This window comes from Sarcophilus harrisii, chromosome 2 (genome assembly GCF_902635505.1).
Source record: "Sarcophilus harrisii chromosome 2, mSarHar1.11, whole genome shotgun sequence".
Lineage (NCBI taxonomy): Eukaryota > Metazoa > Chordata > Mammalia > Dasyuromorphia > Dasyuridae > Sarcophilus > Sarcophilus harrisii.
The window spans coordinates 297,761,806-297,787,504 of NC_045427.1; the positions used below are offsets into that span (position 1 = coordinate 297,761,806).

The 25,699-nt window shown below is 33.5% G+C and overlaps 1 protein-coding gene across 7 annotated transcripts in view; it reads left to right on the forward strand.

Moving 5' to 3' along the window:
* Positions 1–9,222: 9,222 nt before the first annotated feature.
* Positions 9,223–25,699, forward strand: part of CEP128 (centrosomal protein 128) — a 269,958-nt gene continuing 253,481 nt past the window's right edge. For 3 of the 7 annotated variants that reach the window (XR_004231984.1, XR_004231986.1, XR_004231985.1), the window contains exons 1-2: positions 9,223–9,404; positions 25,259–25,385. The gene's annotated coding sequence lies outside the window, so the exon portion shown is untranslated. Of the gene's footprint in view, positions 9,405–12,161; positions 12,316–25,258; positions 25,386–25,699 lie in introns of those variants that run through there. The other 4 variants (XR_004231989.1, XR_004231988.1, XM_031952430.1 and 1 more) reach the window with 2 other exon arrangements.

Here is a 25,699-nt window from a genome sequence, read left to right on the forward strand (position 1 = left end):
TTTCTCTCAATCTTAAACCATGTACTCACAGAAATAAAAATCATGTTAAATGGCCATATAATTAAAAAAAACTAAAAAATGAAAGAAGTAAAAGTGGAGGAAAGAAAAAGGGTATCTTACTTTATCTAGTGAAAAAGAGGAAGAGCTAGGTAAAAGGAAGAAAGAAAGAAAAAAAGAATTAGTAAGTTAAATAATTTTCCAAAGCTTAAGGAAAGGGGTAATAAATAGGTATGTTGAAACTGAGAGTGAGGAGAAGAGAACCGTGGGGAATTCTAACTTAAAGTAGAATAAACAAAACATAAAATGAAATATATATGAGGAGAAGAAAATACCATCTTAACAGAAGAACAAGAAAAAATTCTAATTCTGAAAAAAACTCCACAAAATTAGAGAAAATAGAGGAAAATATAAACTAAACTCTATTACTTTAAACAAATGGATTACACAATAAAATCAAATGAAGTGACATACTACTTAAGAAAATAAAACCAAAAAAATCTGCTTCCAGTAAATACACTCAAACAACAAAGATGTTCACAGACTGAAAATAAGAGGCTGGAAAAAATTTAACTACATCAGGTGTATCTCACAAAAGAGTTGCAATGATCTTATCAGACAAAGCAAAAACAAAAATTCATGACAGTAACAAGGAAATTTCATTATGATGAAAGGAACCATGGACAACAAAGCAATATGCATATTAATCTTGTATACTTTCAATACTATAATATTTAAATGAATAAAGTAAAAATCAATTGAATTGTGAGAACACATAGACAATATAATACAATAATAGTGTTGTTCAGTTGTATCTAACTCTTCATGACACTATTCAGGGAAAGATATTGGAGTAATTTGCCATTTCCTTCTTCAGCTCATTTTGTAGATGAGGAAGCTGACATGTATTCTTATTGTTGTTGAGATGTAAGGAATAGAGACAATTATTAAAGATTAAAAAAAATTATGGAAACAATTTTTTGGTAGCAAATAATTTTAACAAAAGAAAACAACCATTAGTTGTGAAAAGGCTAAATAAACTGTGGTATGTAAATGTAATGAGAATTTTATTACTATATAATTTATAGAAGTATGTCAAGATTTATAGGATGAGATGCAGTGTAAAGTAAATAGGGCCAAGAAAATAATATACACAATGACTAATGGAATGAACAACCAAAAATTAATCAAAAGTAAATATTGTAAAGATACAATTTCACCCTATTCTTTTGCAGAGATGGAGGGTTAACTGATGTTCTGTATTGAATATATTTCCAGATTATTTCAGTGTATTGATTGACTTCGCTGGAGGAGGAATAATGGAGAAAAAAAGTCTGGAGAGGTAAAAAACAAAACAAAACATATCAATAAAATTACTTTAAAAAACTCTTGGACAAATAGTTTAATAGCAACTTCTATTACATGTGTTTTATGAAGGAATATGACTCCTAAATTTAGGAATGATGGTTTAAAAAGTTTGGATATGTAAAAAAAACCAAAACATATGAATAAAATTACTTTGAAAAATTACTTGTAAAATCATGTGAAGAAAAACTTGTAAAAATTGTCATAAACAAACTTGTAGTTTAATAACAACTTATATTACATGTGTTTTATAAAGGAATATGACTCTTAAATATAAGCTATAATGGCTTCATTAGGGAGAAAAGAAGGATAGGATGGAAGCAGATACATTTACCTCACAAACACATTTCCTCCCATTGGCTGGAGGAGAAACAGAAAGTGAGGGATTAAATGAAAAAAATGGATGAAATATAGTGACTTCCTCAGACAAAGCACCAGGGAGAAGGCTTGAAGCAAAGATAGGATTGGATCTCAGACATCAACAACCATGTTTTGAATATTCATACCCATAATGTTTTCCATTCCTTTAGACAGTCTCAGACCATTGTATTGGGCGATGTCCTTGTATTCAGTGTCCTCTGTTCATGGCTATCCCACAAGCTATAGGCTCTAGTTATTATTACTTTGCTTCCAGCTTGACTGGTCAACATGGAATCCCAAAACAGGGCTTTGTCTACTCCATGTGGCCACTTGGCTTCCCTTTTAAAATCTCTTAAAAAAAAAAAAAAAAACCTGAGAAGGCTTATATAAACTAATGCAAAATGAAGTGACAACCGGAAGAACATTATACACAATAAATAACAGCTATATTGTACTGATAGTCAATTTTGAAAGACTAGGTACTCTGATCAAGAAGATAGTTCAAAACAGTTCCAAAGGATGCATGATGGAAACTACTATCTGCCTCCAGAAAGAGAACTGATGAACTCTGAGGGCAAATTGAAGCATACTTTTTTCACTTCTTGTGTTGTAACATAACTAATATGAAAATATTCATACAAGATTTCACATGTATAATTGATAGCATATTGCTTGCCTTTTTAATACTATATGGGAAAAGAGAAGGTAGAAGAAAGAAAATTTGGAACTCAAAATGTTAAAAATGTTAAAATCAATTATTTAAAAAAGCCTTTCCTTCAAGACCAATAGAAACCCCAAACCCTTATAACTTTTCCAGCGCAATCTCATGCCTCAGTCTTCCTGTCTTCCAGACCACAACTCTGGAGTAGGGGTTATACTCCCAATGATTGAGAGATCACATTCTTCTAAGAAAGAAGATTACTACTCCTACTCCTAATAGCATATTCTTCTAAGAAAATTACTACTATTTCTGCTACTACTACTACTACTACTCCTTCTAGTACTCCTACTATTCCCACTAAATTACTTTGTCATTTAAAGTTTTTCAAGATTACATACTTGGAATGTGAATGATAATCTTTCCATACTACCTCAAAAGGCAAATTGTTATAGCAAAAAAAAAAAAAAAAAAAAAAAAAAAAAAAAAAAAAAAAGTCCCTTGATTATCTTGTCTCTCCAAAATTAGCAATGTTAGTCTTCCTATGACAGATCTACAAAAGATTTGACTTTGAGATTAGATCTGACCATACATTAATCAATCAAAGGTTAGGAACAAAATCCACTGTGTAGGTGCAAAAATGGAGGAAAACAGGAAGAACTTTTAGGATCTCACAGTGAGAGGGATTTTGCTGCTCAAAATACTAGAACAAAATCTCATAAGTGACAAAGATAAAGCTGTTCAAAAGAGCAAGATGTGTTTTTTTTTTTAAGTACAGGTTTTTTAAAGTCTGGACAAATTTGCATGAGCTTACTAATTTATTCACATTTTTCAAGGAGTAGAGATGTAGCATTGTACTAGGAGTCAAGATCTGGGATTTATTTTTAGTTCTGCTGCTAATTGACTTCAATCCATTCTTTTGTTCTTAAAAGGTTAACTGATATGTCTTATTCCTGTATGTCCTTCATTTTCTAATATATAGTTCCTCTTTCCCCACCTTGAGAGTCATTCTTTACAACAGAATAAAAAAGAGGAAGAGACATCTTTTTAAATTATATTTATTTCTCTATTTATAGTTTCAAGATCATTCTCCTCAGGAGGACAAAAGCAAATTGGAATTTAATGGTTCTATTTTCTTTTTGTCATCAGTTAATATTAACATCTACCCTAAAGCATAAGATTTCCTTTGTCTTTTTCATAATCTGAATATAGGTAAATTGAATCCTTTTGTTATTCTTAGCATTGGATTTTTGGAAGGTGGACAGGGTAAGGCAGGGAGCCTTAAGTCATTTTAAGTATTGCATAATTTTTTTCTTGGGTTTTATTCCATTTTCAGTTGAAATATGTGTGTGTGTGTGTGTGTGTGTGTGTGTGTATGCTCTTTTTATCAGATATAAACATAATGTCTGAGAATTAGCTACTCCTTTCTATATTCTACAAAATTAAAATGGTCACATATTGTTGCTCTCTTTAATATTTCTTTTTTTCGCTCTTCTGCCTGTATTTTTATTCAGAGTATAGCAGCTAGGAGTGAGGGAAAAGGGATTTCTTCTTTCCACAGCTCCAGGAGAATTGATGGCAATTTGCAGTTGAAGCACATGGCAATAGTAGACATGAATTTATATATAGCCTAAAAGGAGAGATCCTGAGAGTAGGTTTGCTCAGTTTAACAGAGGATAAAACTGGGTTACTGTGAGATTTTCAATAGAAGCATATGGTGAAGCAGAATGTGTTTTCCTAACTCACTTGACAGGAGAGTCTCAGTTTGGGGCTTAATGAGTAATCTCAAGTTTAAGAGTTCTTGAGTTTAAGTGTTCAGTTTTATAAAGCTGATCCTTATTCAATATCCTTTTCTTTTATGGCTCTTTGTTAACTGTTAAATTATCTATGGATGCCTCATTTTGTTATCAGATATAAACATAATGAATGGCTTGAGTTGGGCTCAACTCACTAAAAGGTCTTAACTGGAGGACAAGCTAAGTTCATTCCTTTTTGTGGGGTTAGTGAGGGAGACAGATTATCTGAAAGCTCTATGTATTTCTGTATTGGTGTGCTTATAGGTGCTTTGTATCTTTTGAATTTTTTATGGCATTTAACAAGGACTCTTGAATAGCAGTTGAATATCACTTTGTACTTTGTGAGCTTATTATTATAATATTTACAGTAATATTTATATTATCATAATATTGTATATTAATATATTTGTATCACAATAATTATGTATATTATACATATTAGTATCTAGCATTTATATAGAACCTACTATGTACCAGACATTGTGCTAAGCATTTTACAAATATCTCATTTTATATCACTTTTAACAACCCTAAGAGATATTCTTATTTCTATTTCATGGTAGAGGATACTAAGGTAGAAAGAGGTTAAGTGATTTGTTGAGAGTCATCCAATGAAAAAATGTCTGAGGCCTGATGTGAAGTCAGGTCTTCCTGATTCCAGGCCATGTACTGTTACATAAAATGGGGACCTCTTTTATATACATTTAGGAAAATCTAGAAATTTCCTCTTTATTCAGTCAATCTTCTTTTACTACTTAAATTTACTTTTTTATGTCTCAGACTTTCATTGGGAGTAAGTTTTCTATGGATTCAAGTTTGCTATGAAATATAGCAAGTGTATGAAATATAATAATCCATAAATTAGTCTTTCATTTCACTCAGGAGCCCTCAGGCCCAATGTGGGAGAAGAAATTCTTTCCCTCTGACATTCTGAGAAAGAAAATCTGTTTTCCTTATCTCTCTTATATTTCCTACACTCTAATAGTCTTCCTTCCTCTTCCTCTTCTTTTCAGGAGTATGATAAAGTTATATTATATTCCTTGGGGGAGTGATGTGATATGGGTACCACCTGCCAGTGGCTGCTGGAGGTCTAATTCAGACATGTAGAAGGGAACTCTTTATATGAGCAGATGATGATACAAGGAGACTGAAAGGCAGTTATGTTTTCTGACCTCTCCACTGAGAGGCAGTTGTGCTGTCTGACCTCTCTCCTCTTCCCTCTGCCTCCAATTTATCTCATTCCCAGTCCACAAACAACACCTGTGTCAGCAAAAGCTGCTTTGCAACTCCTTCAGATGTTATGATCCACAGCTTTGGAGGCTCTTGGAAAATTGACCTGTCCCTTCACTTAGGCATGGTCCTTAACAAGAGAGCTAATTTTTACATTTTTAGTGAGAAGTTACATCTCTGAAGTCAGCAGATGCTACAAAGCAGAGTTTGGTTGCTGTCTGGAATTATGAGAGTGATGAAGGAATTGTTACTGCGAATTAATTTTAAAAGTGTGTCCTTCTCGTCCTTTTCCTCCTCCTGTTTTTCTTCTTCCTTCTCTTTTCCTCCTCCTGTTTTTCTTCTTCCTTCTCTTTTCCTCCTTCTTCTAATTCTTTTTCTTCACTTGTTTTTTTCCCCTTCTGAAATAATGAAATATACAATCAGTAGGTTTCATCTAATTTAGTCAGCATTAATATATTTAAAACAGAAGATTTAAAGTAATTTTTAAAAACATGATTACTTTTAACTGAAAACCTGAAAAGGAAGAGATTTGTGTAATTAACAGTGATAAAAAGATGGAATCAGCTCTGTGGATGAAATAAACATTTTTTTCAATTATTTAAAAAAAAAAGAATAGGAATATTTAAAATACTAGAAATAAACACATATCCTGTCATATAGAGTAGGGAGGGGAGAGAGGATACTATCATGGCACTTCTCAGAATGAGTTAGCTGTAAAGATAATTTCATCACCAATGTCTCCCTCAAGCCTCACTTATTATTATTTTTTTTGTTTACCATTTTGTTTTTCCACAGTAACATGAAAAAACAATTTTTAGCATTCATTTCTAAAACTTTGTGAGTTCCAGATTTTTTCCGGTCTTTTCTGCTTATCCCCATTGATAAGGCAAGCAATTCAACATAGGTTATACATATGCAGTCATATTTTCACAATAGTCATATTGTGAAAGAAAATATAGGCAAACCCTCCAGAACAAACAAAATAAGAAAAGAAAATAAAGTAAAAAAAAAATAAGTATGCTTCAATCTGCATTCAGACTTCATCTGTTTTTATAAGTCCTTCAGAGCTCTTGGATAATTAATTGTATTGCTGAGAATAGTTATATCATTCACAGCTGATCATCTTACAATATTGCTGTAACTTTGTACACTGTACATTTTACTTTGCATCAACTCATGGAAGTCTTACCAGGTTTTTCTAAGAGCATTCAGCTCATCATATAGTACAATAATATGTCATCATAATCAATACCATAATTTATTCAGCCTCCAATCAATGGGAATCCCCTCAATTTCCAATTCTTCGCCCCCAGAAAAGAGCTGCTATAGATATTTTTTGCACAGATAGGTCCTTTTCCCTTTTGTTTTTGTTTTTTTAATCTCTTTGAGGATACAGACCTAGTAGTGGTATTACTAGATCTTGCATGTTTTATAGTCCTTTGGACATAGTTCCAAATTGCTTTACAGAGTGGTTGAATCAGTTCACAACTCCACCAGCAATGTATTAATCTCATTTTTTTCCACATCCTCCTCAACATATGTCATTTTTCTTTTCCTATCCTATTAGCAAATCTAATAGGTATGTGGCTGTACTTCAGAATTATTTTAATTTGCATTTCTCCAATCAATACTGAATTAGTATACTTTTTCATATGGCTATAGATAGCTATGATTATTTCATCTGAAAACTGTTCTTTTGATCATTAATCAATTGGGGAACAGCTTTTATTTTTATAAATTTGACTCAGATCTCTATATGTTTGAGAAATGTGGTTTTTAATCAGAAATTTGTTTCACATCTTTTTTCACAATTCTTTTACCCTGTCCCTCCTCAAAAATATTTTGCTTCTGACTATGCCCTCTCCCAATCTCCCCTCTATTCTGTTAGCCCCCCTTACCTCTTATCTTCTTCCCTTCCTACTATCCTATAGGGTAAGATAAATTTCTTTTTTTTATTCATTATGGAAAGTAATATTTTATATATAAAATATGCATGGATAATTTTTCAACACTGATCCTTGCAAAAACTTCTGTTCCAACTTTTCCTCTCCTTCCCGCTAAGATAGATTTCTATACCCATTTAAGAGTGTATGTTATTTCCTCTTAGTCCTCTGCTATTCTAATTTGAGTTAGGAAGGATAGTGGTGAAATCCGGTGGCTCTAAAACTACACCTAGAGAAGCCACCCCATATTAGTCTGTCTCTCTAACCTCGATTTTGTCTGCTTACTCTTATGTTTGAATCAAATCACCATATTCCAATTCACATATCACACTTGCAGGTAGTCACTGCAGCTTTTCTCTGCCATAGAAATGCCTCCAAATGCAGTTAAGATAGTTTATTGGATAGAGTGAGCTAGATCTGCAATCAAGAAGACGTCTGTCTGTTCAACGAGCTGTATGGCCTCGGGGAATCACTTAATTTTGGTCTGCCTTACTTTCCTTATATATAAAAAGGAGATTAAAAATAGCACTTTACTTCCCAGGGTATTTCGAGGAAAAAAGTAGATATTTGTTGCTTGCACATATTAATGTTACAGAAATGCTATTATAATTATAAAATATGTTCACAGCAAATTTCTTTCTATTCTCACACTTAAATCATTATTAATAACGTAGTGATGCTTGTCAATAATAACAAATGAGAGAAATGAGATGGTTGCAGTTTTCAGTTATCAGGAAAGTCTTCTGGAAAATAAAACGAGTAGAAATAAAAAAAATAATTTTCCCCCAATTATATGTAAAGATAATTTTAAATTATTCATTTGAAAAAATTGAATTCCAGATTTTCTCCTTCCCTTAATCCCTCCTTCCTGAAATGGTAAGGATTTTTGAAATGTCTATATTAGTTATATTGTAAAGAAGCCGGGAAAAAAATGAAAAAATACTTTGAAAAATAATATGCTACCCTGCCTTCAGACTCCATTCTCTGAGAGTGGGTAGCATTTTTCATCTTGAATTCTTGGGAATTGTTTTGGATCATTGTCATTTAGAGTGGATCATCTTTTTGCTGTTACTATATATACAAAGTTCTCCCTTCACTGAATCATTTAGTGTAAATTTGAGCTGAAATTTTAAGGGATTTGCATCTTCAGGAGGTCGAGATGTGGAAGAAGACTGACTATTTTAGCTCTTTCTGCACAAAGGGAGCTGCTTATGCAAAGATACAGGGGCAGGAGCTGGAATATCATAGATGGAGAACCTGAAGAAGGTCTGATTGGTTGAATAAGAGAGTGCGTGAGTGATAACACTTCACAAAGTTTATAAAGACAGGTAGGATTGTTTGAGATTGTGCCGGATTTTAGAACCAAATGGAAAGATGTGTATTTTATCCTACGGGCAATGGAGAATCGCTGAAGAAGTAATTTGGTATTAGTGGAAAATGCAATGAATTTAGAATCATCAGATTTATGGCTAGTTCATGGTAATGAAGCTTTTGGCCAGACCTAAGCGACTAAGCAGTTTGTACACATCCCTCATTTTTGGATGCCGAGGTCCTCAAATCAGCTTAAGAAACCCGCACGACCAGTCGACATTTCAAATAACTTCCCCTCTTAGGTTACTGGCCCTTTAAACCAAATTATCAGAAGAGGGAAGGGGAAGAGACGCAGCCCTGGCAGTTGACAGATGCTTTTCTAGGTCCTGGTACAGGACTACGAGTTTATAAGCTTCTTCCGGGAGAGCCATCGGGCGGCTCCACCGCTACCCTTCCTGGGACTTGCAGTCCATTTTCTCTCCTCCTTGCGGTCTCTCCGTGGTTGGTCCAGGCCGTCTCGCGCAATATGGACTACATCTCCCAGAAGGCTAAGGGTCAGCTGCGGGGGGTCCGCTGCAATATCCACGGCTGGGCGGCTAGTTCAAGTTGCCATAGCTGCGGAGTCTGGGGAAGAGAAGAGTCAGTTGCGCCGGCCGCGTCTGGTCAGTTGCAGCTTTTTGCAACGGCTAGATCTGAGTTAGAGATGATTCGGCGCTGAGGGCCTCAGGCCCTCTCCTTTCTTAGGTAAGCGCCACTCCCCTTCTCGTCCCTGTCCTCCTCTTACCTCCCCAAGCCCCGAGGGATTGGCTGGGCCCTGGTCTTCAGGAATTGGGGCTGGAGGAATAGAGAGGAAGGAATCCTCTGTCCTGGGGCTGTCAGCCGCGGTATCCACTTAGGGAAACGGATGTGAATTTGTCCTTTGGATGCCTTTACAGACTTACAGTGGCGCACCGTGACAGGAGCTAATAGCGTCTTTCTCCTTGGTCAGACCCACGTAGTCTTGTATTGGATCCACTCCTGGGTGCCCCATTGAAAAAAGGGACGTGCATCAGAGGATGACCGGGTGGGCTAGAGGCAGATGTTTTAGAACTGGAGAACATGCCCTAGGAGATTCTGTTGACTATTGTCGTTTTTAATTTTTTTTTTTTTTTTAAAGAGCTGTTCTGTGGAATAGATCAATCAGAAAGCATTTATTAAATGCCTACCATGTGTCTGATACTATGTTAAGAGCTGGATATACATCCCTACAGAGTCTGCGAACATAGATGTATGTATCAGATGTATAGGATGTACCAAAAGACTTAGACCAGTTTTAAATGCTTAATATGTTTAAGGCTAATTGCAATTGATTTTCAAGTGCATTTCAAGGCATGATTTCACGTTTGAAGGTTAAATTTTAATATAATTGGACATACGTTTGGTACTATTTGTTTGATATTATCTTTATACTATTAAGAGCTTAAAACTGCCTTAAGAGTTTTTTGACATCCCGTAATGACAGAAGTTCTCTAGAGAGAAGTCACTAGCAGTGGGAGGGAGGGATGGATGCAAAAGCATCTTTCAGAAGGCAGGATTTCAAATGAGATTAGGTTAGAGTGCTCTCCTTGGCCCCAGTAGACAGAACTATAAGTTTTGAGATTTAGAGCTGACTGGGAATCTTAGAGATCAATTTTTTCATTTTACAGACAAGGAAGCTGAAGTCCAAGAGAAGTAGAAATGTGTCAGATTTGAATCTCTTATTTGAATTTACAATGCTTTTTTCCCACTATACCCCTGCTTATTCAAGTCCATGGAATCTCTTTGCATGATACCATGGAGATCTAGTTGAAAATCGCAAAACTAGATTCAGGTTTAATATAAGGAGCAATTTAATTTCCCCATAGTCCCCATGTTCCCCCAAATTAAAAATTAATTTTCCAGAAGTGGAATGGATAATCGGAGAATATTAATCAAGTATTGTTGTTCAGGCTTGAGATGGAAAACAAGGCCATTCCTACTTTATAATTCTGTATAGGTGTATTATTTGTGGAAGATTTGGGGTCTGATGGAATCTTCATTGAGAAAGTTGCTGTGTAAGGCAACCACCTCCAGTGTTTGGATGTGAAAGTTTAAAGTTGTTATTAGAATTGGGTCATACATACACATACATATATATATATATATTTATACTCTAGAGGATAACTGAGTATCAATGTAAAAGACTTTTATATGAATTATTTTTCATTTTTTTGTTTGGGAAAGGAGCCCCAATTGTATTATTGAATTTCACTTGGCCAGTCCTAGTTATTGGAAAGAAGTGTAAAAATTGTGCTTTGTATGACATGGTTCTTTGGATTTATTTACTTTTTAGTCTCTAATAGAGGAACCTACAAATTGGTATCAGTTACTCTTAAGTGACTAATTATGGCTTATTCCATGATTGTGTATAAGTAAATAAAGTTTGCATCTATTCTATTCTAGTTATATTTCTTATCTACCCTAGTGCCCTTTTATAACCTAGGGTACCTTGAACTATTTGCCACTTATTTTAATAAATGTACCATTTCTTATTTCTGAATAGGTTGCAGAAATATTCCATTTTGATTTTTATGTAGGCAAATACCACTTTTCTAGGCATGTTATATTAGTTCTCTTGCTGATAATAGTCCAAAAAATTTATTCCATGAGAAGCTAGAAAGGATTAATAACTCTAGAACTTAAAAAAACCAGGTCAAGGCTAAGAGGAATTTGATTTTCCTGATTTCAGGAAAAAAAAAAAATTAGCATACAGGTTTAGTATTGTATTTTAGTTCACTGCCATCTGGGAATCAATTCTAGAACCAGTCAATTTACTATATATGTGTATATATATATATATATATATATATATATATATATATATATATATAATTTTCTTTTAAGAGTAGTGGGGGGTGAGGATGTATGGTTAGTTTATTGGCAAAACTTTTATGTTTTTCAAGTGCATTACTTCAGGAGTAAGTCAAGAAATCAAAATCAGAAGGACTATATTCTCTTGCATTATTGACTTTTTTTAAGTCACAAAACTGACACAGTATAATTATTTTGAATTTATTGCTATGTGATACATACCATATAATATTAAAGCAAACAGAACATGCTACAGAAATTGAGGTATGTATCATCGATGTGTAAATTTGACTTTTGTAATTTTAGATGATACACTTTTGCCTGTGTGCTTATGGATAAAAATTTGCTAGGCAGACTGTGCACCTGGATGGTCTCAATGTTGTTTCTGATCTCTTATATATTCATTTTAACAAACATTTATTATGTACTTATCATCCGCAAAGTATTGTATGAGGAGTTAGGGATGGGAGGCTAGGAAAGGTATGCAAACCTGAAGAAGAGAAGGCCCTTGCTTTCATGTAACTTATAGTATGACATATGTAGAGAGAGTAAGTTAATTTTGTTTTACTATTTTAAACTTAAAGTTGTAGGTATCTTTACTTCTTGTTTTGTTTATCTATAGGTGTTTGGGAAAAGTAGAGGGGAAGCCAAAGTATATCAAACATTCTGAATAGGCTTTTTGCCTTGAATCTCATGGTCCTGACGAAATGATAGAAAGGAGAGGTGTGTTTATAAAGAAAGCATTGATCTCAGAGGAGAGTAGTAAGGAATTTTGGAAGTTTGCTTTGTAAGTATGTTTTCTCTTTGGATTTCTGAGATAATTTATAAATAATAAAACATATATTTGAAGAAGGGACATAGTAGAAACTAGATCTTGGAAATGTAATTATTTTGAATTTAAGAAAAATTTTATTTACAGATGACAAAATTGATTCCACAAAAAATCCAGACATTCAGAATTGAAGTACTTTACATAAAAAAAGGATTGTTTGTTTTTCATCACTGGATTTATTTGAAGAGTGGGTTTATATTAGAGGTATAAAGGTGTTGTGGAAAGAATAATGAATTTGGAGTCATTGAAGTCAAATCTTGTCTTAGATACTGGTTAAGTTGTGTGATCTTGGATAAGTCAATTTCTCAGTGCTTCAGATTCCTTTTTAGTAAAATGGGATAAAACATAAGTTATTTTGAGGATTTATGTGAATGTTTTATTTTGTAAGATATTTAATTTGGATTAACTTTTTAGGAATATAGTGATTTTGAAAATCAAATTATTTGGATTCAAATGACTTGTCATTTTTCTCACTTATTTTCAAAAGCTCTTTGAGCTGATAGCACTTTTAGTCCTTAAGTTATTTTTAAATATTATCCTTAAAAGAAATAAATACAGTAAGCATATTCAGTATTTATACAATGATCAAATTTAACCTCAGCCACAAGCTCAAGAATAAGCATAAATTTAGGCTTATTGCTAACTTTATTTTTAGCTAGTGATGATATAACCAGTAGTATAAGAGAAATTCAAATATACAGAGTCTATCTTTGGATCTTTTTTATAATCCTATCTTTGAGGTTATGGGTTCAGTAATCATATCTATGTAGATGATTCCCTAATCCTTCTTTCAAGCTCTAGATACTCATCAATAGTTGTAATATATCTTTATCTAATTGTCTCAAAGTCAGCTCAAGCTCAGCACATAAACAACAAAACTCCCTGAAAACTATCTTTTCCCTGAAAACCTGCCTTTGCTTTATATATATATATGGTGTTTTGTTTTTTTTTTTGTGGAGGGCATTGTCATCTTTGTAGTTGATCATATTTGCAACTTACAGTCATCCTCTACTCTTCATTTTCCTTCTACTACTAATTTATCAGTTTTCCTCAGTTATCAAATCTTGTCAATTCTACCATCAGAGGATTTCTTGTATCAACCTCCTTTTCTCTATCCCTGTGGTCACCATCCTAAATAAAGCTCTTTTCACCTTTCACCTGGATGATTGCCTCCAGATTCTTCTCCCTGTTTTAGATTCTACTTTCACCAATGCATCCTCCACATAGCTACAAAAATATTTTTCATAAAGTACAGAAAAGATATGACATTCTCCCACTCAAGAATCTTCACTGACTTCCTATTATACAATAAAATATAATCTCCTTAGTTTGAAATATAAAGCCTTTTTGACTTAGGCAGTCTTTAAATTTAGATTTAGACAATCTTTCTAGACTTATTTTATACCATATCATTTTATGTATGCTGAGGCTCATGGAAGTAAAATAATTTTGCCTAAAGTCACACTGTAAGATTGCCAGAGGACAGGTTTGAACTTAAGTCTCTGAACTCTTAAGTGTTCTTAACAGATTAATATAACTGGATGTTCTTTGGTAGGAATATCTATTCAGTTCAGTAAGCATTTGTTATATATTTGCTATATGAGAAATATTATTGTGCATTAGAAAATGGCCAGCTAGGTCGTGCAGTAGATAGATCACCAGTCCTGAAATCAGGAGGACCTGAGTTCAAATCTGGCCTCAAACGCTTAACATTTCTAGCTGTGTGACCCTGGGCAAGTCACTTAACCCCAATTGACTCAGGGCAAAAAAAAAAAAAAAAAAGGAAAATGGCTCTGGAGTCAGAGTACCTGGATTCAAATCCTGCTTCTTACACTTGTGTGACTTAGCTAATAATAGTAATAACTAGCATTTATATAGCATCTTAAGGTTTGTGAAGTGCTTGAAAGAGGAAAATGCACATTTTTTGTTTTTTTTTTTGTCCAGTGATGAGAAACAAAGGAGGGCCCAGTTGGTAAAATATTTGGATAATTTAGAGATGAAGAGATTATAGCGTAAATGAGTAACAGAAATAGTAGGATAAATGCAAATGATTATAATAAATCAAAGTAGGGTTATCTTGGTTAGTCAATTGCAATTACTCTTAAATTTAATTAAGTTATATTTTGTATATATGTATTCAAATGGATATGTGATCCTATGAAATATTTTTAACTTTGTTTATGACCTAGCACACAAATAATCAAGTATTTTTATTGCTTTTGTGCAGTTGAAACCATTTCTTTTAGAAAAAATTTGCGTAGAAGTTTTATCTATACCAAATGTTCTTAATATGTCTTTATTCTAGAAACAAATACCTTTTGAAGGGCTACTGAGGGCAAAGCATAGTGATAAGCTCTCTCAGAGATATCCAGATATTTAAAACAATTATCCTTTGGGAGGTTGTAGTCAACTAAGAAAAACAATACATGAACACAAATAATTATGATACTAGATAGTATATGGTTTATGTCATGAGTTTTATGAAAAAATGCTATAAGAGTTCAGAAGAGGGAGTACTCTAAGGCTATATTAAATTCATTTTTGTCTGAGATGATCAGAAAAGGCTTCATAAAGAAATTGGCATTTGAATTTTGTTTTGAAGGATCAATAGGATTTCATCTAATGATTGATGGAAAGAGAGAGAGTCCAGAAATAGGGAATTCCAAGCATAGGTTTGTCATTTCCTTCTCCTCGTTTCCAAATGAAAAAACTGAGACAAATAGGTTAAGTGATTTGTCCAGCGTCTTAAGACTGGATTTGAACTCTGGTCTTGACTTCAGGCCTGGTACTCTATTCACTGTACTATCTAGCTGCCCATGATTAGGGAAATAACATGATTAAAAAGATAAAGGAGATTAGTCTGACAAGAATATCATTGATAAATTGGAGTTGGGGAGAAATTTTGGATAAGAACACTTAGATGCAGTAATAGAGACATCAGGTTATGAAAGCCTGGGATTATAAAATGAATGTGCTAATGAGTGTGAGAAAACTTGTTGAAAAAAAAATTGTCAGGACTTGGGGGCTGATTAACGGTTAAGAGGAGAAGGGGAGAGAAATCTATCCTCTTGAGGGATTAACTCACAGAAGCTTTGAAATATGGCAAGTTCTTGGGTAGTGATACCTAAAAGTTTCATCATAATCATACTCATGTTTTCCTCAACTTATGCTTTTTGGAATTTTTGGAATAGTTAATTGAACTTGAAAATATTCTCTTAAAGATTTTCTTAAAAAAGAGGAAATTAAAGGGAGGGGAAACAATGTAAAATAATGAACTAGAGAAAGGACTTTGTAGACATGGAGGAAAAGGGATTGGCATATCATGCAAGTCTCACTTATCTGAACCCAACAAAGTGGGATTTCACATACAGAGTTTGGTGTAGAAATACATTAAATTAAACAAAGAAATAGAAACAGAGAGACGGGGAGGATGAAGTTTAAGAGATGGAATAGAATTGAGGGTATAGAAAAAAACAAATTTTGGAAGGTAAATGTTAGGGGCTCGATAGCAAAGAAAAAAGTGTAAAATTCAGTGATTAGGATCTGAGAGGAGTGGACGGTGACTGTTTCAATTGTAGATTATTACTGTCAAAATAACATTCCTTTTCTTTTATCACCTCATTCTTCCTTGCTGTCGTTACAAAGGAAGAAAAACTATGTGTTTTTGATTGAAAGAAATATATAATTCACAACAAAAAACTATTCATGTTAATGGGACAAACTTACCCATAAAATTGGAGAAAAGAACAGAATGGTGTAGAAGGTAGAATCCAACAGTATGTTGTTTACTATAAATATGCTTGAAGGATAAATATTTACAGTTAAAATGGAGGAGTAGAGCAGAATTTATTATGGTTTAGGCAAACTTAAAAAAAAAAAGCAGGGGTAGCAATCACAGTGTCAAGGTAATAATAAAACAGAGAAATAGCCAACTGCATTATCTTTAAAAGCTCCACAAAGAATGAAATGTTACTATTTATTAAATATGTTCCAAATGTTCCACAAGTTATCTTTTAAGTATTTAAAAGAAAAGTTACTTAAAGCATAGGGATAGAGAATAATACTATTTTGGAATCATTAGATTCATTAAAAAATATATTTAAAAAAAAAAAAAGCTTGTCCATTTTATTTTGAGATGCCAGTGTCTTTGCTCGGAAATTGCCTTTAATTTTCCCTGGTGTGTATTTTGCATATTTTGTAGTTATGTAGTTATTTGCATGTTGTTTTCTCCATTAGAATGTGAACATGTTGAGGGCTGGGATAATTTTTGCCTTTCTTTTTATCCCCACCACCTTGCCTGGCATATAGTAATTATTTAATAAATTCTTGTTAACTGATAAAAAAAAAAATCACAAATGAAAGTTACCCAGATCTGTTAGGACAAGATGGCAAATTAAAAAGAGAAAGAATCCACCAATTATGACCAGAGATCATTAAAAGAAAAGTCCCATTAATGTCATAGCCAAGATTCAAACTTCCACATTAAAGAAAAAAAAATACTGTTAAGTATTCATGAAGAAGTGGTTTAGGCAAAAAGGAACTATATTCAGCTTTACATAAAACCTGGCAGCTTCTTTTATAATTGAGAGAAGATATTGGAATAATATTCCAGAAGGCAAGAAATAAGAATTTATACCAAAAGTAAGACCTGAGCTGAGAATAATTTTATACAGAAAAAAAATGGATCTTTAATGGAATAGAAGACTTTTAAGTATTCTAATTGAAAAGACTAGAGTTGATTAGGAATTTTGAAATATGAAAAAAAGTCCAAAGAAACTTAGGTAACCTTGTTTGAGCATATAGAGGGGGCTTTATGATGATGTTATTCTAATATTCTGGTGGCTTGTCCTTTTAGAAACCTTATTGTCTTTAGAGTATTAAGGGACTTAAATAATGTTCCGGAAGTGGATTGATTCAATATTGAGGATTCGGAGAAGAGAAAAAGAAGAAAGAGCAAAAGGACTACTCTAGTGTACGAAAGAGGAAGGGAGGGATGGAACTTGCCATTTCTCATAATGAATTTTTGAGAAGATGAATATATAAATATAGAAAAGGGCAGCAGTTAGTATAAAATTGAAATGAACTTTGTTGTTATTTGAAAGGGACAAAGTGAAAACACACACACACACACACACACACACACACACACACACAGTTTTGTAATGTCCAGACTAGCTCTCTGCTGGGCCTCAGGATCAGCCTGAGGCCTTGGGCCTAGTGGGGGAGTGAAGTGAAGGAGACAGGAGAGCAGCCACCATGTGGCTGATCAAAGATGAAGTCTGGACTCTGGAGTCTGGAGCCTGAAGTCTTCTCTGTGGCTGAGATCGATGCACCCAAGAGAGACCTCTCTCTCTCTGGGACTCCCCTTAAATATCCCAGCCTGACTACATCACCATACCATACTGGATATGCACAAGTGTAGAACATCACATCACCACATTACCCTAAGTATATGCCAACTAGATTGACCACATCATTACATTACATCAAGTATGTGCTTAGAGAACCACCATCTCACACAGAGTAGGTACTTAACGATAAACACCTTGCTGTCTTAGACTCAAGTACATCCTTTCAGAGTTCAGGCCCACCACACACTTTGGTATAGAAATAAAAATTGAGATTCAGGGAATAGAATAGTCTTAAGAGAGGAATAATACTAAGGACAGAATAATCACAAATAAAACATATTTACTCTTGAGGGGGATGGGAAGTAAAAGAGAGAGAGAAAAAAAAAAACAACTAAGAACTAAAATCTAAGGGGAAATACCTTCATTTGCCTCTTAAGATAATTGGGGAATTGCTGAACTGAGGCATGTGAAAATAAAGGAATGATTTTGTGCCAAGAGAAGTGATGGAAGAAATGAGCCTGATGCAAAATGAAGTGAATAGAAGTAGAAGTTTATACAAATTAAAAAGCATGGTATAGAAAAAGAAAACAACTTAAGAACTCAGATTATTGCAGTGACTAAGTCTTTAGAAGACCTGTGATGAAGCATGCCACCTCCTGACAGAGAAGTATTAAACACAAGGTGCAGAAAGAGACCTATATTTTTAAAAATGGTTATTGTGTGGATTTGTTTTGCTTGACTATCCTTACTTGCTGGAAATTTTTCCCCCTTTCCATTTTAAATTGGGGATAGGAGCTGGGAGGGGCTAGCAACAGTGATGCCAAAAAAGGAGTGAGTTTTTCTAGCACTAAAAAAAATCAGAAGAGAACAGAAGTTCAGAAAAAATACAAACAAGTGAGAGTTTTGAAAGTAATGTGTAGAATTCTTGTATATTTTAAAACGAAATGGTTTCACAGTTGCATTTAAAATTCTATTTTTGTTCTTTGTGTATAAAAATAGTATTTCTATGTTTAAGTCTAGAAGAATAATGATAAAAAAGATAATTCAAACAAATAGACTAGATATATTAATCTTAATTAATAGATCAGAAAGAACAAGTTATAGAAACAATAGGTAATTTAATCAAAGCCAAGAATACAATTCAAGCAGAATATGAAAAATTTTGTGGTATATATAGCCAAAGCAGTCCTTAGGGGAAAATTTGTATCTTTGAACACTTTCAACAATCAAAGAGAGAAAAAACAGACCATTACTTAGGAATACAACAGCAACCAAAAAACCCTTAAAAAATAACAAATAAAAAAACTCCTTCCAATAATCACAAAATAGATGTTCTAATAAATGAGATAAACAAAAATTATATAAAATTGATAAATAAAAGGAATGATTTTTGAAAAGACTAATAAAACTTATAAAAACATTTAGCTTAATTTGATTAAAAAAGAGGAAAACCTAATGATTGGTATCAAAGATTAAAAAAAAATCCTCACAATAAAGGAAGGAGAAATAAAGGAAATGATTAAAAACTCTTCTGGTCAGTTACATAAGCTAGCATAACTAAGAATATGTAAAATGAATTACTGTTTTTAAAAACATAAACATAAAATACTCAAAATATTAGAAGAAATAAAGAAGGAAGTCTGTGTGTGTGTGTGTGTGTGTGTGTGTGTGTGTTTCAGGATCATTTTGATTTACAGTTAGGTTGATTAAATATTAGAAGAATTCTAATATATAAATCATTAAAAAAAAAAAAAGAAGAGATCATGCCAAATTCCTTTTTCCCGCCCTAAATTTGAAGAAGGTATGGTCTTTACACTTTAATCAGGAAGAGGCAAAACAGAGAAAGAAAATTATAGACCAGAAATGTCAAATTTAAGGATTGTAAAAGGGCTGAGACTCTGAATAGGTGCACTGGTATCAGACAACCGAGCACTTAAGGCTAATTACCTATAGGACAATACTCTATTAGCATATGCTTGGAAAATAGCCCTTCTCACTATTCTGTGCTGACTCAATCCTGGAGTTTTCTAAAAAGACTTTAGAGAAGTAAAAGGTGCGTGATCTTTGAATAAGATCTATTTTTTTTTCTGAATTTGTAAGTTATTTCTTTTATTTATTTACTTACTTTTTTATCCTCAAATTGTTTATTTGGAGTGACTTTAAAATTACATAGAAAATCTTAACCTAACACAATCATAGCACTCAACAAGGAAAATAATAAAATACCAAAAATAGGATTCTTCATGCAATGCTTTCTTTTGTGTTCTTCAGCAAGATTTTTTTTTTACAGTTGGTTCTTTAGTATATTAAGTGATCATTTGTTTTGAATCCTCTTCCTCTCTTGTTTCCTGAAGTTTTCAGTAAAAAAAGATGAAATTCTCCAGAGCTATCTCTAAACTTTTGAAGGCCATTTCAGTAGAGTGCAAACCCTGGAAAATTGTGCTGAACTTGAACGTCTTCAGATATGGCTCTGGCAATGAATTGCTTATCTATTGCAAAAAGGCTAATTTGAAGAAAATCTCCTTAGCTTTAGGATGAGGAACTTTTTGGCTTCAACAATTCTTAAAAGATTGTAAATTTTTTTTACAGGTTGTGACATTAGATGGCAACACACATTGTTGAAATGAAAGCTTCTTGAAATACCGAAGTATGGAAATGAATAGCCACAAAATTGTTTTTCCATGTGGTATAAATTAAGTTAGGGATGGCATTTAAAAAGAATAGCAAAGAGCACAAGCAAACAAGCCAGCTTCAGCTGTTGGGGGAAAAAAAATCTCATCTCTGCTATTTTGTATCACTTAAAAGACATACACTAGCACTAAGCATTGAAGCTGGGCTTAATTTACATCACTACAAACATTGAAACCACAGCTACTTTGAAATCACCAAATTGTATTGTATCATTTCACTTTTGATCTGGTATTTTCGGCCAACTCAATTTATTTGCTTGCAGTTCTGGTCAGTTGTTGAATGACTGGCAATTAGTAGATGACTCAATTTGAAATGTACTCAGGCATTAATTACATAGTCTGAACCAGCTTTGCAGAGTTCATTATTTATTAAAAAAAACACACACCCTTGTTAAGTGCCACTCTCGCACTCAACTAATGTTAATCAATCCTAATTTCTAGGTCTATTAAGAGAAATTCTGGCAAATATGACAAATCTCACCTCTGTTTTGAGATCTCCAGAATCCTCTGGCCGCTATCTCATAGAACACAGTTTGAGCACAACAGAGTACTTGAGAATTTTGGCAAACAAGCTTAGACTTTATTCACATGGTCTACATCTCACTTTATGACCTCCTTCGCTCTTAGTATCTCTCCCCAAGGCCAAGCTCCATGTGGAAAAAGAGCGAGGAAAAGAGTAAAAGAGGTCGAGGCCTTCCTCCTCTGAGTTTATATTGGGTCTTTGAGGTCACAGGCACAAGCCAACTGATGAGGGAGATTACATTCGAACTTGACTCAAGAGCAGAGCAATTAGGATTCCTGCTATAGTTAGAGGTCCCACCCATGAAGGAAGTCCCTATGTACTCAACTCCTCACATCTCGGGACCTTGAGACCATTGGCCTACTTACATCTCAATTGTGCTTGCCTAACCTTTCTAATGGACCCTTGCACACCCTAAACCCCAAACCAAAAAATCCCTATTCTCTTCAAATTATTCACTTTCTCCATTATCAGTCATTAATTTGGTTATTGGATTGATCGTAGTTCTTTAAAGTCTTTCAAAGTTATTTTTCTCTATAATATTTTTATTAGTCTAAATTGTTCTGGTTCTGAATCTTTTACTTTTTCACTCATTTTTATAAGTCCTCCAAGATTTCTGAGGAACTATTCCTTTTATAAATTCTTATGATGTAACAGTATTATTCCATTACATTCATATATCATGTTTTGTTCAACCTTTCTCTAATTACTGGGAATCCCTTTTGTTTCTAGTTCTTTGGTACAACCAAAAAAACCCCTATAAATGTTTATGTACATAAAGGTCATTTCTCTCTTTCTCTGATATCTTTGGAATATAGGCCTAGTAGTGTTATTCCTATGTCGAAGTATATGCACAATTTAGTGACATTTGGGGTCATATTTCAAAATTGCTTTCCAGAATGATGAGACCATTTCACAGTTCCAATCATAGTATATCAGTGTGTCTATTCTCTTAAAGACACTCTAAAAATTATTCTTTTTCCCCCTCTTTATCATTTTGATATATAAGGTGCAATATTTTTCTTGTAATAAACAATATTTTTCTTTTTTTCATGATTGTTAATAGCCTGAATTTCTTCCTTTGAAAATTAATTGTTAATATCCTTTGATTTATTTATTCTTATCTTTTTGAATCAATTCCTTATATAGATGTTAATACTTGAAGATTGATCGTTACCTATAATATAATAGTTATTCTATAATCATGCGATCATATAGTCCAGCTCTTTCAATTTAGAGATTAGGAAATTGATGCTCAAATGATAGGTACTAAGCAGGAGAGCTGGAGTTTGGATTTAGGTTCTAAATTTAACTCTCAGCTTTACTATTCCTGCTTCTTATGTTGCATAGGCTGTCCTTAGAGAAGGGAAGAAAGAAGCTGGTGAAATTGATTTCATGTAGCAAAGGGCAGCAATAAACATCTTTTTTGGAATGTTTATTCATGTTACATTGTGAATGGGATAAACTGAGTGAAGAGCTCTCATAAAGATGTGGCCTTGAGCTATGCCTTCAGTTTATGTCCTAATTGTGACCTGAGACCTTGCAATAACAAGTTGTGCTATAGCTAAAAGACATAGGCGTTTATCTTAGATAAACTTATATTCCTCTCCTGTCTCCTCTTCTCCTCTTACCTTTTCATTAGCTTTTAAGTATCAAATAGGTAAAGAATTTGTTATTGACTTGATTTGTGGGATTTCTCAGTATAGGATGTAAGTCTGGAATCTCCCAGACTTAGAAAATGGTCTAATGGGAGAAAGTGAGGGCTTCTGCATTAAGGTCCATAATCTTGTGTTTCACAGTTTGTGTTTTGCTCACCTTTACTAAGGATACCTTGTCTGTTGGGAGTTGCCCTTTCTCATGAGATCATAATAAATCCTTTTTGCTTTTCTACCTTGAGAGTCTCTGATTTTAATTTGGGTAGGAGTCGTAACTGTCCCACACACTTGCATTGTTTATGATGAGTTTAGATAAAGGGACCATCATGTAGTTAATTGAAATTTATTTTCAAAATCCATTGCAGAAAAGGAAATAGAGAAATACTCTAAAGAATTTTACAAGATATTCTAAACCAAGTCAACTAATAACCTGATACTCAGGGAATTCAGAACTAAAATTTACAAATAGGAGGATAGAAAGGAATGTTAGAAATGTAATTTGGACTTAAGAGACTTTATTCTAGTGTATCTGTGATCTCAACTAAGTGAGTATTCTCTTCATCTCTGCAGATAGTAACCCACTTGTGTCCATCTATTCTGGCCAACTCTAGTCCATATCCCATACATCCCATATTAGGGATCCATACCATTTACCTTTATTTTGTATCATCTTGACATTGTGAGAATATCAGTTGGACACATGAGATGTCTGTTGGTCATTTCTGCTTGATATTTGACCAGTCTATTTTATTTAAAAATTTTTAAAAATTTATTTTATTAAAAAAAAATAAGAAAAAAGAAAACCAGAAAAGGAATACAAAATAAAGCAAAACAGAGCACTGTCATGTGCCCAACAGAACATCAGAGAAGATTCAAAATATATAACAATAAATTACCAGTTCAAGAAAGTATGTATAATAGTAGAAGAAATGATATTCATGAGTATCTATCTTTTCTTTACTTCCTAGTAGGTTGTTCTTTTGTTCTCTGCTGTATATACATTTTTCACTTTATTCTTTTTTCCCCACTTTCAGAATCCCAACTCCCATAGACAGGCTATAGTTAAACAAGAATATATTTATGTATACATATATAGGTACACACACACACACACACACACACACACACAGAGATATCTTTCCTATCCTTGCTAACTCTTTGCTTTAATTCTGCTTGCCTTGTTATTAATTAAACTCTCCCCCACTCATGGATCCCTCCCTTGTCTTCTTCCCCCATCCTTTGCTTCTTTCTCTGCCCATCCTTTTCCCCTTATTTCTTTATAAAGGTTGCTATGCCCTTTATAAAGGTTGGTATATATGTAATGTTGCCTACTTAACTCATTCCCAATATGAGTAGCTTTTTAAAATTATGAACCTTCCTCTCTGTGTCAGTTCTTCCCCTGTACCTCATTAGTATAACATAATTACTATTTTTACCTTAACTCTGCCCCAATATTTCTTTTAAGCTACCCTATTGCTGATGTCAACTTTAAAAATATGGTATATATTTCCCATATATAAAGAGCAAACAATTTGTCCATGTTAAATTCTTTGAAATTGATCTTTGATATTAGCTCTTACATGTTAAATTTTTTTTATTGAGTTTTTTGAAACAATGTCCTGAAAATCAGCAAGTTCTTTGAATGCCCATTTTTTCTAAGTAAATATTATGGATAAATTTGATGGATATGGTATTTTGGTCTGCAGGCTACGATCTTTTGATTGTTGGTACATATAATTCCAGGACTTGTGTTTTTTTTAATTGTGATTGCTGATAACTCCTGAACAATTCTAATTGTAGTTCCAGCATATTTGAATTGTTTTATTTTTGTTTCTTGCAAAATTTTCTCTTTAGAATTTGACAATGATATTCCTTTGTGTTTTCCATAAAGAATCTCTTTGAGGAAGTTATTGGTAGATTTTTTTCTATTTCTATTTCTTATGTGCTGAAGTACTATGATATTTTTTTGAATGTTCCATATATTTGATACTGATGTGGTTCCAGTGACAGTGCAGAGAGTTGAGGTATGAGAATCCCCTTCTGGTCGGCGCAGATTCAATGTAAAAGAATTTGTGAACTCGAAATATTAATGGAAAAAGGAAGTTTTATTGGCACTGCAGAAGTCAGCTTTGCTAGGAGACTGACTTCCTCAGTGGCAGAGAAATAAAAGATTTTTCGCTGAGAAGAGGGTCTCTTCACAGTGAGTAGGGGTCCTGGCAGGCAAGTATGCCAAGAAGTTTCTTGACAAGGCACATTCTGCAAAGAAAAGAGTTTAAAATTGCCTTTAATAGGAAATCTGAGACTGAAGTTCCCAGTTGAAAAGAAAGTCAATGCCCCCAGGCCCCTAAGCCCCAGGCCTAGATACTTATCAATATCAGGACCAGATCTCCCAATTGAATGAAAATCACATTGAAGGCTTTTTCAACTTGAATGGGGAATCCAGTTTCCCAAAAAGATCAATTGGGGAGGGGGTGTGATTTGCTTAGAAAAAGCCCAACCTGGAAGTATGTTTTCTCCTTGTCTCTTTGGAGCCTGGGAAACCCCAGTCTCTCTTCTTTTGCAGATCAAAGGGGACATAGTTTTAGTGACTATTTTACACAATTTTTTAGAGTTCATTCATGTCAATACTGTTTGTACTCCATCTTTTCTTTATTTTATCTTTATACTTGACTTTCTCTACAGATATACCATCAGATACAAGAAATTGAACATCCTTCATTGTTGCTCCAGCTTTTGGAATCAGTTGCAGACATTTTAAATGTGTACTGGTGAATCTCATGCTGGAAATCATCATACTTTCTTACTAAAAGTATGTAATCAATCTTTATTTGTGTGAAATAAGATTTTTATTGTTATTTTTATTTTCCTGGTTACATGTAAAAGCAAAATTTTTTTTATTATATATGTACTTTTTTAAAAAAACTTATTTCTATATGTATCATGTTGGGGGAAAAAAATCAGAAGAAAAAAGAAAAGAAAAGCAACAAGAAAAATAAAATGTGAAAATGGTATGTGTTGATCTACATCAGTCTCCACAGTTTTCTCTCTGTGAATGTGGATGGCATTTTTCATTCAAAGTTTATCAGGATTGCCTTTGATTACTGAACCACTGAGAAGAACCAA